At 44.5% G+C, this 7378-nt stretch overlaps 1 protein-coding gene and 1 long non-coding RNA gene across 4 annotated transcripts in view; one reads left to right on the top strand and one right to left on the bottom strand.

The window, feature by feature from the left end:
* PTGFR (prostaglandin F receptor) overlaps positions 1 to 1208 on the bottom strand; it is a 48566-nt gene extending 47358 nt beyond the window's left edge. For 2 of the 3 annotated variants that reach the window (XM_070078193.1, XM_051856340.2), the window contains exon 1: positions 1072 to 1208. The gene's annotated coding sequence lies outside the window, so the exon portion shown is untranslated. Of the gene's footprint in view, positions 1 to 278; positions 574 to 1071 lie in introns of those variants that run through there. The other variant, XM_070078192.1, reaches the window with a different exon arrangement.
* A 179-nt stretch (positions 1209 to 1387) lies between these two features.
* Positions 1388 to 3195, top strand: LOC138850625 (uncharacterized). The gene is made up of 2 exons (XR_011390611.1): positions 1388 to 1697; positions 1791 to 3195. It is a non-coding gene; the product is annotated as an uncharacterized lncRNA (long non-coding RNA).
* The last annotated feature ends 4183 nt before the right edge of the window (positions 3196 to 7378 follow it).

Here is a 7378-nt window from a genome sequence, read left to right on the forward strand (position 1 = left end):
AAAGCATAATGATGCTTTTAGGTAATCCAATGACCTTTTTAAGTTTCTGCTGCTTCCTCTAATGTGATGGGCGTGGTCCCGGGCTGCAGATTGTTGCACCTGTTGGTCAGGCAGACAAAACAACCTTTTCCAAACTTTGGGAGGGGGACCATTAAGCTCCCTGGTGTTAAATGGTGCTTTTCTGAACACGCTTTTAAAACCTCCAGTAACAGCAAATCACCCGCGCACGGACCCATGGGAGACCGCGGGGTGAGTTGCTGCCAAGGTGCAGCTACCACCTGTGCAGAAATGCCAGCAGGCGACGAGAAGAGCCGGTCGCGCTCATTCTGTGCACATCTACCCACGCGCTGTTCCTTTCACAGCTCCAAAGTAGCAAGATCCAATGCTAAGTATTTCTGTGTCGCTCTCTCCGCAGGGGTTGAGGCCTGAGTCACAGACACTCGATACACGCGACCACAGCCACCCCGCCCGAGCTAATTCGATTGGCGTTTTCCCGAGCCGCTTTCCGGGAGGCTGGGAATTCCGGAGCCAGACTTTCTGGGACTGGCCGCCTGTGCTGCCTCCAGGGCGGCCGCTGCCTCCAGGTCTTACTCACAGATTGACTTTCGCCAGTTACTACCCCTGTTGCCCCCAGGCCTCGGCTTGCAACATCCTCTCCAAGCCTATTAACTTGCCCAAACTTTCTGCAATTGCTCAAACGCCAGAGGGTTGTTCTCCCTCCACCCTGGGGGGCGCCCAAGGCCTGTGCGGGCCCTCGTCCGAGAGTGTCGCCCGCAGGCCACTACCAGAAGGAAAAGGATACGGGCATCTCTCACAGTCTGTGCCTGTTTCCCTCCTCTGAGACCCTTCATCCCCAGCCCTCAACTGCGCAGCGCGGGATCCGGACAGCTCAGCCCGAGCGCCCTTCCCCTCCTATGGATCTATCCCACCAGCTTGGGAAGCCGCTCCAAACTTGTTGCCCAGCGCTACCGGCTGCAGTTATCCGTCCCCCGGGTGGGTGGGTTAACCCCGGATCTGGTTGAGCATGCGGGGGCTGACGCGTGGGAATCCTGCCCCTGGGAAGGTGGTTACCTGGGCATCCCAGGCCGCCTGCTGAGCAGAGGAGCCCGTCGCTCGGTGAGCCATGGCGCACCCGGCCCCGCGCCACCGCCGCCGCTGCCGCCGCAGGTCCCCCCGGGTGCAGCGCAGCGCCGCTGCTAGGGCTCCGGCTCGCCTCTCCCGCTGGTGCCGCAGCGCTCGCTCCCCCAGCGCGGAACCTGCCGGGAGTGCTCCGCCGCTCCGACCGCTCTGCACCTAGCGGCGCTCCAGCCTGGGCGGAGTGGAGGGCGCGGGTGACCTCCGCCCCTTCCTCTTCTCTCTCCTCTCCGCCCCCTTTTTCACTGGTCCCCGAGCCGGACCAAGAGACCGGAGGGCACACCGCTCGGATGCTCCGGGCACTCCCTCAGCAACAGTGCCCTCAGCAGCCAGGCCAGCTAGGCAAAGTTTGTTTTAAACTCGGTTTCAAGTGCAAGGGGCTGTCTCTGAGCGCGAAAGAGCAGTGGAGAGACCTTAACGGGTGAGCGGATGTTTGATTGAAATTTGCATCCTTGGATTCATTCACTCCTAGTCCTGCTGGAAAAGGATACCTAAACCAGCGAAAGAGCTGGTGTGTTTCACGGAGGGCTTTATGGAGGACATCCGCAGGGAGTTAAAGACAGGTATTGCAGACCAAGTGCTGTCGATAGAAACATTCATAGCCCTCGAGTTCGCCTTAGAGGACAGGACCGATTTGTTTGTTGTTTTGTTTGCAGCTTTCCGGAACGTGAGAAGAGAAGAGAAGAGAAGAGAAGAGAAGAGAAGAGAAGAGAAGAGAAGAGAAGAGAAGAGAAGAGAAGAGAAGAGAAGAGAAGAGAAGAAGGGATGTAGGTATAACACCTGCAGACAAGGAATGAAGACGCTTCAGTGATTATGAAAGCTCTTGGTGTCTGTTGGTAACAGAATTTCTAGAGACTCATATGCCCAAAGAGATATGCAGGGGGCAGACTGTGTGGAGATCATTTTATGATAAACTCTTACTTTTTCATTAGAAATTATTTTTCCAGCCACCTTTATGTTAGAATTGCTTTCTTTTTTTATTTTGCTAGTAATACTTTCTTTCATATCTGTTCATCGTGTCTCCCTTTTGCACTTAGATACGCATGAATCTATTACTGGCTCGCTCTCTCTCGCTCTCTCTCGCTCTCTCTCTCTCTTTATTATAGCAAAATGTTGCCACCACCTAAGTAATAAACCAGTACTACAGAAAACTAAACCCCATTTCTGCATTCTAGAATCAGAAAGGACCTCTACATTCCTAGAAATTGGAAAGGTGCATAAAATGCAATCGTGAGATAAAATAAATTATCCATTAACTGAGGAAAAGAATGACTATGCAGTTTTTCCATGTGGCAGATGCTGTTTCCAAAGTGATAAGGCTGTCATTTGCAAAGTAAACTTTGATTCAGGTGTGGTCAGGAAATTCAACATTTTGGTTCATCAATTATTTTGGTTATGGGACAAACACTGTACCTGGATGCCAGTCCCCCCTCCCCCCAGGAATGTAATAAGCGGCACTGACCATGTGAATTACACAGAGCACTACTCTTTCCTTTAATGATTAATAGCACTTAACCGCATTACACTGCAGTTGTCAACTTCCTTAGGTCTCCCCCAAGAAATGACTTCTTGCGAAGGTCTTGTTCATCTCTTTCCGTCACCTAGGACAGTGCCTGGCCACTCACCAACTGCTGTGTAGTTTACTAAATGCTCAGTCAGCATTTCCAGCACTGAAGTTCGGGATCTTGAAAACTCTCAGGCACTCACTGGAGCATCTTAACAACAGCAGCTGCTTGAGCTACTGGGTTTGGGGGGAGGGAGTCCTCATTAATGGAATGTCAAATTGTAACATTCCTCCTGTAATATATTCGAAACAATATTTTATTTTTTCTTTTTCAAAAGTTCTACATAAATTCCACTTTTTAAAAATAATCTACTTTGCATGTGTTAGAATTCATCTTTTAAAATTCATTCCTTAATCAAGACACATTTCATCCAAGTATTAATTAAAATTCTAAAACACCTATACCTGTCCTCCTCAAGATAAAGAACATATTATTATTAATCATGCAAGCTGGTCATCTGTAAGGAAGAATAAAGAACGAACTAACTTTAAAAAAATGTGTGTCTGTGTCTGTCTGGCTGGCCTTTTCCAAGTCCCCAAAGATAGTCCTTTAGAGCTTATATAAGGAGGAAAAACTGGTGAACAGTAGAAGAGAGAAACTAACAGATCAAAAAGCAGTGAGAAGTGGGGGCAGGGAGTGTCTATTACACCCTTCTGAAGAGCAGTACAATTGCATTTCTTTTTCTAAGAAGGGGAAACTCCAATAAAACTATTCATTTACGCATTCATTCAGCAGATTCACTGAGCACCTACTATTTACCAGGCACTGTTCCCAAGATACAGAGATACAACTGTGTGAACAAAACGTACAAGCTCCTGTCCTGGTGTAGCTCCTTAGCTAGAAAAATGCTAGGGTGTTTCAAAACATTCTTGGAGAAATGCAATTAAAAGGTAAATTTATTTTGGTGCCCTTTTTAAAATCAGCGCACAGCCTTTCCATTATAACATTTACCTGTAGACAAATATTTTTATGGCATGCATGCCCCAAACTGAAACGGTTGTGGATATCCGGAATTCCCTTTGCGTTTCATGACAGCTGTGTGTTTGGCAATCACCTTCATTCAGAATTAGGATTTGTTCAGGAGATGCACACATTGTAATTAAAGTAACAGCAATAGGGACTCAATGACACTGATGTTGGGATAACAACTCCACAAAAGCCATAAAAATGGAAGTTAATTGTTGTAGTTTTACTAGCTTACGGTTTATTGTTATTGTTATATAGTTCTTGATATAAGACTACCAAGAAAATTTTAGAATTTGTGGTTAAGGTTATCAGTAGAAACACAACCCAGTTGGGATGAAAATAATGGTTTTTGCTCTTTTATTTTCTATTAGGTAACTCTCTGATTCATAAAAATTAATATATGAAACACATTTCTAAGTCATGAAGTATAAAACAAACACCCATGAATCTACTCCCCAATTTAAGAACTGTATTAGTTTGCTAGGACTTCTGTAAGAAAGCACCACACACCATGCAATTTAAACCATGGAAACTTACTAACTTAAACCTTTGGGGGTTAGGAGTCAGAAACCAGAGTGCAGGAGGCTTGGTTCCTTTTGAGAGTTGTGAAGAAGCCTCCGTGCCATGGCTCCTGCTTAGCTTCTGGTGATTTGCTGTCCATTTTGGGCCTCACTCCAACTTAGGCCTTCACTCTCACATCTTTTTGGGGAAAGACAATTCAACCCATAACAGGGACTATCCCAAAACATTGTCAATGTTACTTCTTCCTGTATGCTTCTCTCTCATTTCCACTCCTCTGAATCCGTCTCACAGATAATCACTATTCTAAATGTTGTATTATCATTCTCATGCATTTTTACATTGTTTTATCACATAAATAGCAAGTGAACAATAGATTTTCCTTGTTGTATAACTTAATCTGCTGCAATCTGCTTTTTTTCAAACGAGATTTTAAAAATTCATGAATATTGATGTGTGCAGTGATATTCTATTCATTCACAAAGTTCTATAATATCTCAATATTTGAATACACAAGTTTTAAAATATGGTTCTGTCAATTTTAGGAATTATTTTCCCAACTTTTTGTTCTTATGAAATATTGTACTGTGAATGGTCTGTACTCATTATCTCGCATAGGAGTTTCTCAGGGCCAGGATTGTGGCATAATGAGTAAAGCCTCAGCCTACAATGCCAGCAACCAAAACAGGCATCGGTTCAAGGTCCAGCTCCTCCACTTCCTATCTAGCTCCCTGAGCATGGCCTGGGAAAGGCAGCAAAAGACGGTCCAAGTACTTGGGCCCCTGCTACCCTTGTTGGTGACCTGCATGAAGATCCCAGCTCCTGGCTTTGGCCTGGTCCAGTCCCAGCTGTTGCAGCCACCTCCCTCTCTCTCTATAACTCTGAATTCCAATAAATAAATAAATCTTAACCAAAAAAAAGGAGTTTCCGAAAGATATATATCAATGTATATGTTTAAAGTAGTAGAATTAGTATCTAATTAGAGTCTAATTAGTATGTCACAGTGTTAGTGGACACAAAGGGTTGATCCACTCGAGTGTCACCTAATACTCAGTCTCAAGCAAGAGCTGCTCAGAGGAAAGCTTTATTTACTCGTGACAAGTCACGGAAGGTATAGTCCCCTGAAGGAACTGCCTCCTCCAGGCACTCTGCCGGGGCTTTTAAATCAAGGGTTTGGGTTGTGGCTAGGATGTAGAAAGGTGGGGTGAGAGGGCCCTTCCTGCGCAGGCACCACACGTCTTCACCGCTGTGTGTCCTACAGCCTGACTCAGACTGCTTTCTCGCAGCTTTCCTTGCTGTGGTGGCCTGGCCCCCTCTGAGTACCATGCGGCCAGATAAGCTTCCTTGGAATACCCTCTGAAGCACAAACTCAAGCACTTAAACTGTTCCAGATTCTCTGCTTCTGCTCCCGTGCCCGCCTCCTGACTAAGCATGAGAGGGGCCGCCGCTGTGGCGCAGCAGGTTAAAGTCCTGTGGCACGCGCCTTTGTTGGAGTCCCAGCTGCTCCACTTCCAATCCAGCTATTTGTTGATTGCCCGGGAAAGTAGTGGAAGATGGCCCAACTGCTTGGGCCCCTGCACCACATGGGAGACCAGGAAGAAGCTCCTGCTTCCTTGCTCCTGGCTTCTGCCAGGCCGTTGCAGCCATCTGGGGAATGAACCAGTAGAGGGAAAACTTCTTTCTCTCTGTAACTCTTTCAAATAAATATTTTTTTAATTAAAAAAAAAAAAGATAGGGCATGAGAATGTTCAACTTTTTAAGAAAATGCAAAGATATTAGTATCAACTCATACTCCCTTAATCAATGTGACTTCCCCTCATGCACATTCATGACAAGGCCTAGAATTGTCAAGTTCTAATTTTTACTGACCAGATGGCTGTAAAATGACATCACATTGTGCACCTAAATTACATTTCACTTTGTATTCATGTTTCTCCTTTTGTGAAATGTCTGTTTACCTCCTTTATTCATGCTTTTACTGGCTTATCTTTTTCTTACTGACCCTTTATGTGTTCTGAATTATACAATCTTTTTCCAAGTCAGTCTACGCTTTCATTTCCTTTATGCTGTCTTTTCTAGTTTTTAAATTTAATATAATCAAATTTAAATATTTTAAATCTCATCTTTTTGTTATATTTTAGCATTTACTGTTGCATTTTTAAAGTTTCTTCACACTCCAGATTACAAAGATATTCTAGTATATATCTTCTGTTTTAGCATTATTACCATTACCATTTAAGGTAATGATTTTTGAATATGATGTAAGGTAGGAACCCAGGGCGTTTTTCCTCGATATTGGTAATAAATATTAAGAGTGCCATTACTGGGGCCAGCATTGTGGCACAGCAGGTTAAAGCACTGTCAGTTCCATCTCCGGCTGCTCCACTTCTGACCCAGCTCCCTATTAATGCAGCTGAGAAAGCAGCAGAATATGGCCCAAATGCTTGGGCCTCTACCACCGACATGAGCAACCAGGTGGAGTTCCAGGCTCCTGGCCCAGCTCAGACCTTTGTGGCCGTCTGGGGAGTGAACCAGTGGATGGAAGATCTTTCTCTCTCTGTGCCTTCCTCTTGTTCTGTAACTCTGCCTCAAAAATAAATTAAATAAACCTTTTGTTTTTAAAGAGTGCTATTATTTAACATCCTTTTTATACAGACCAGTTTTGGTCCTCAAGATTTACATGTTGAAGTGCTAATTCCCAGTACCTTAGGATATAACTTTGTTTGAAGATGGGATTTTTCAGAGGGAATCAAGTTAAAATGAAGCCATTAATCGCATTACTATGACTGGTGCCCTTACAAAAGGGGGAATTTGGTAACAGATACACGTACAGGAAGAACTCAGTATAAACATGAATGTGGGGAACCACAAGCTGAGAAAAGAGGCTTAGAATCGATCCTTCCTTCACAGCCTTTAGAAGCTACCAAGATGTCAAAACCTTAATTTAAAACTCCTACCTGCAGACTGGGAGACAATCGCTTTTAGTTGTTCAGTTCAACTAGTTTTGGTACTTTGTTATGGCCAACCTGGAAAACTTACATATCCTGCTTCCCCTGCTAACCTGGAATATGTATCTCCCATATTTCAATTTCCAAATATGCATGGGAAAACTGTCACTTGTTGACTGCCCACCCTATTGTAGAAACTGTACTGGAAATTTTAATCATATAATAATATTTAATCCTCCAAATGGA

This window comes from Oryctolagus cuniculus, chromosome 7, assembly GCF_964237555.1.
Source record: "Oryctolagus cuniculus chromosome 7, mOryCun1.1, whole genome shotgun sequence".
Taxonomy (NCBI): domain Eukaryota; kingdom Metazoa; phylum Chordata; class Mammalia; order Lagomorpha; family Leporidae; genus Oryctolagus; species Oryctolagus cuniculus.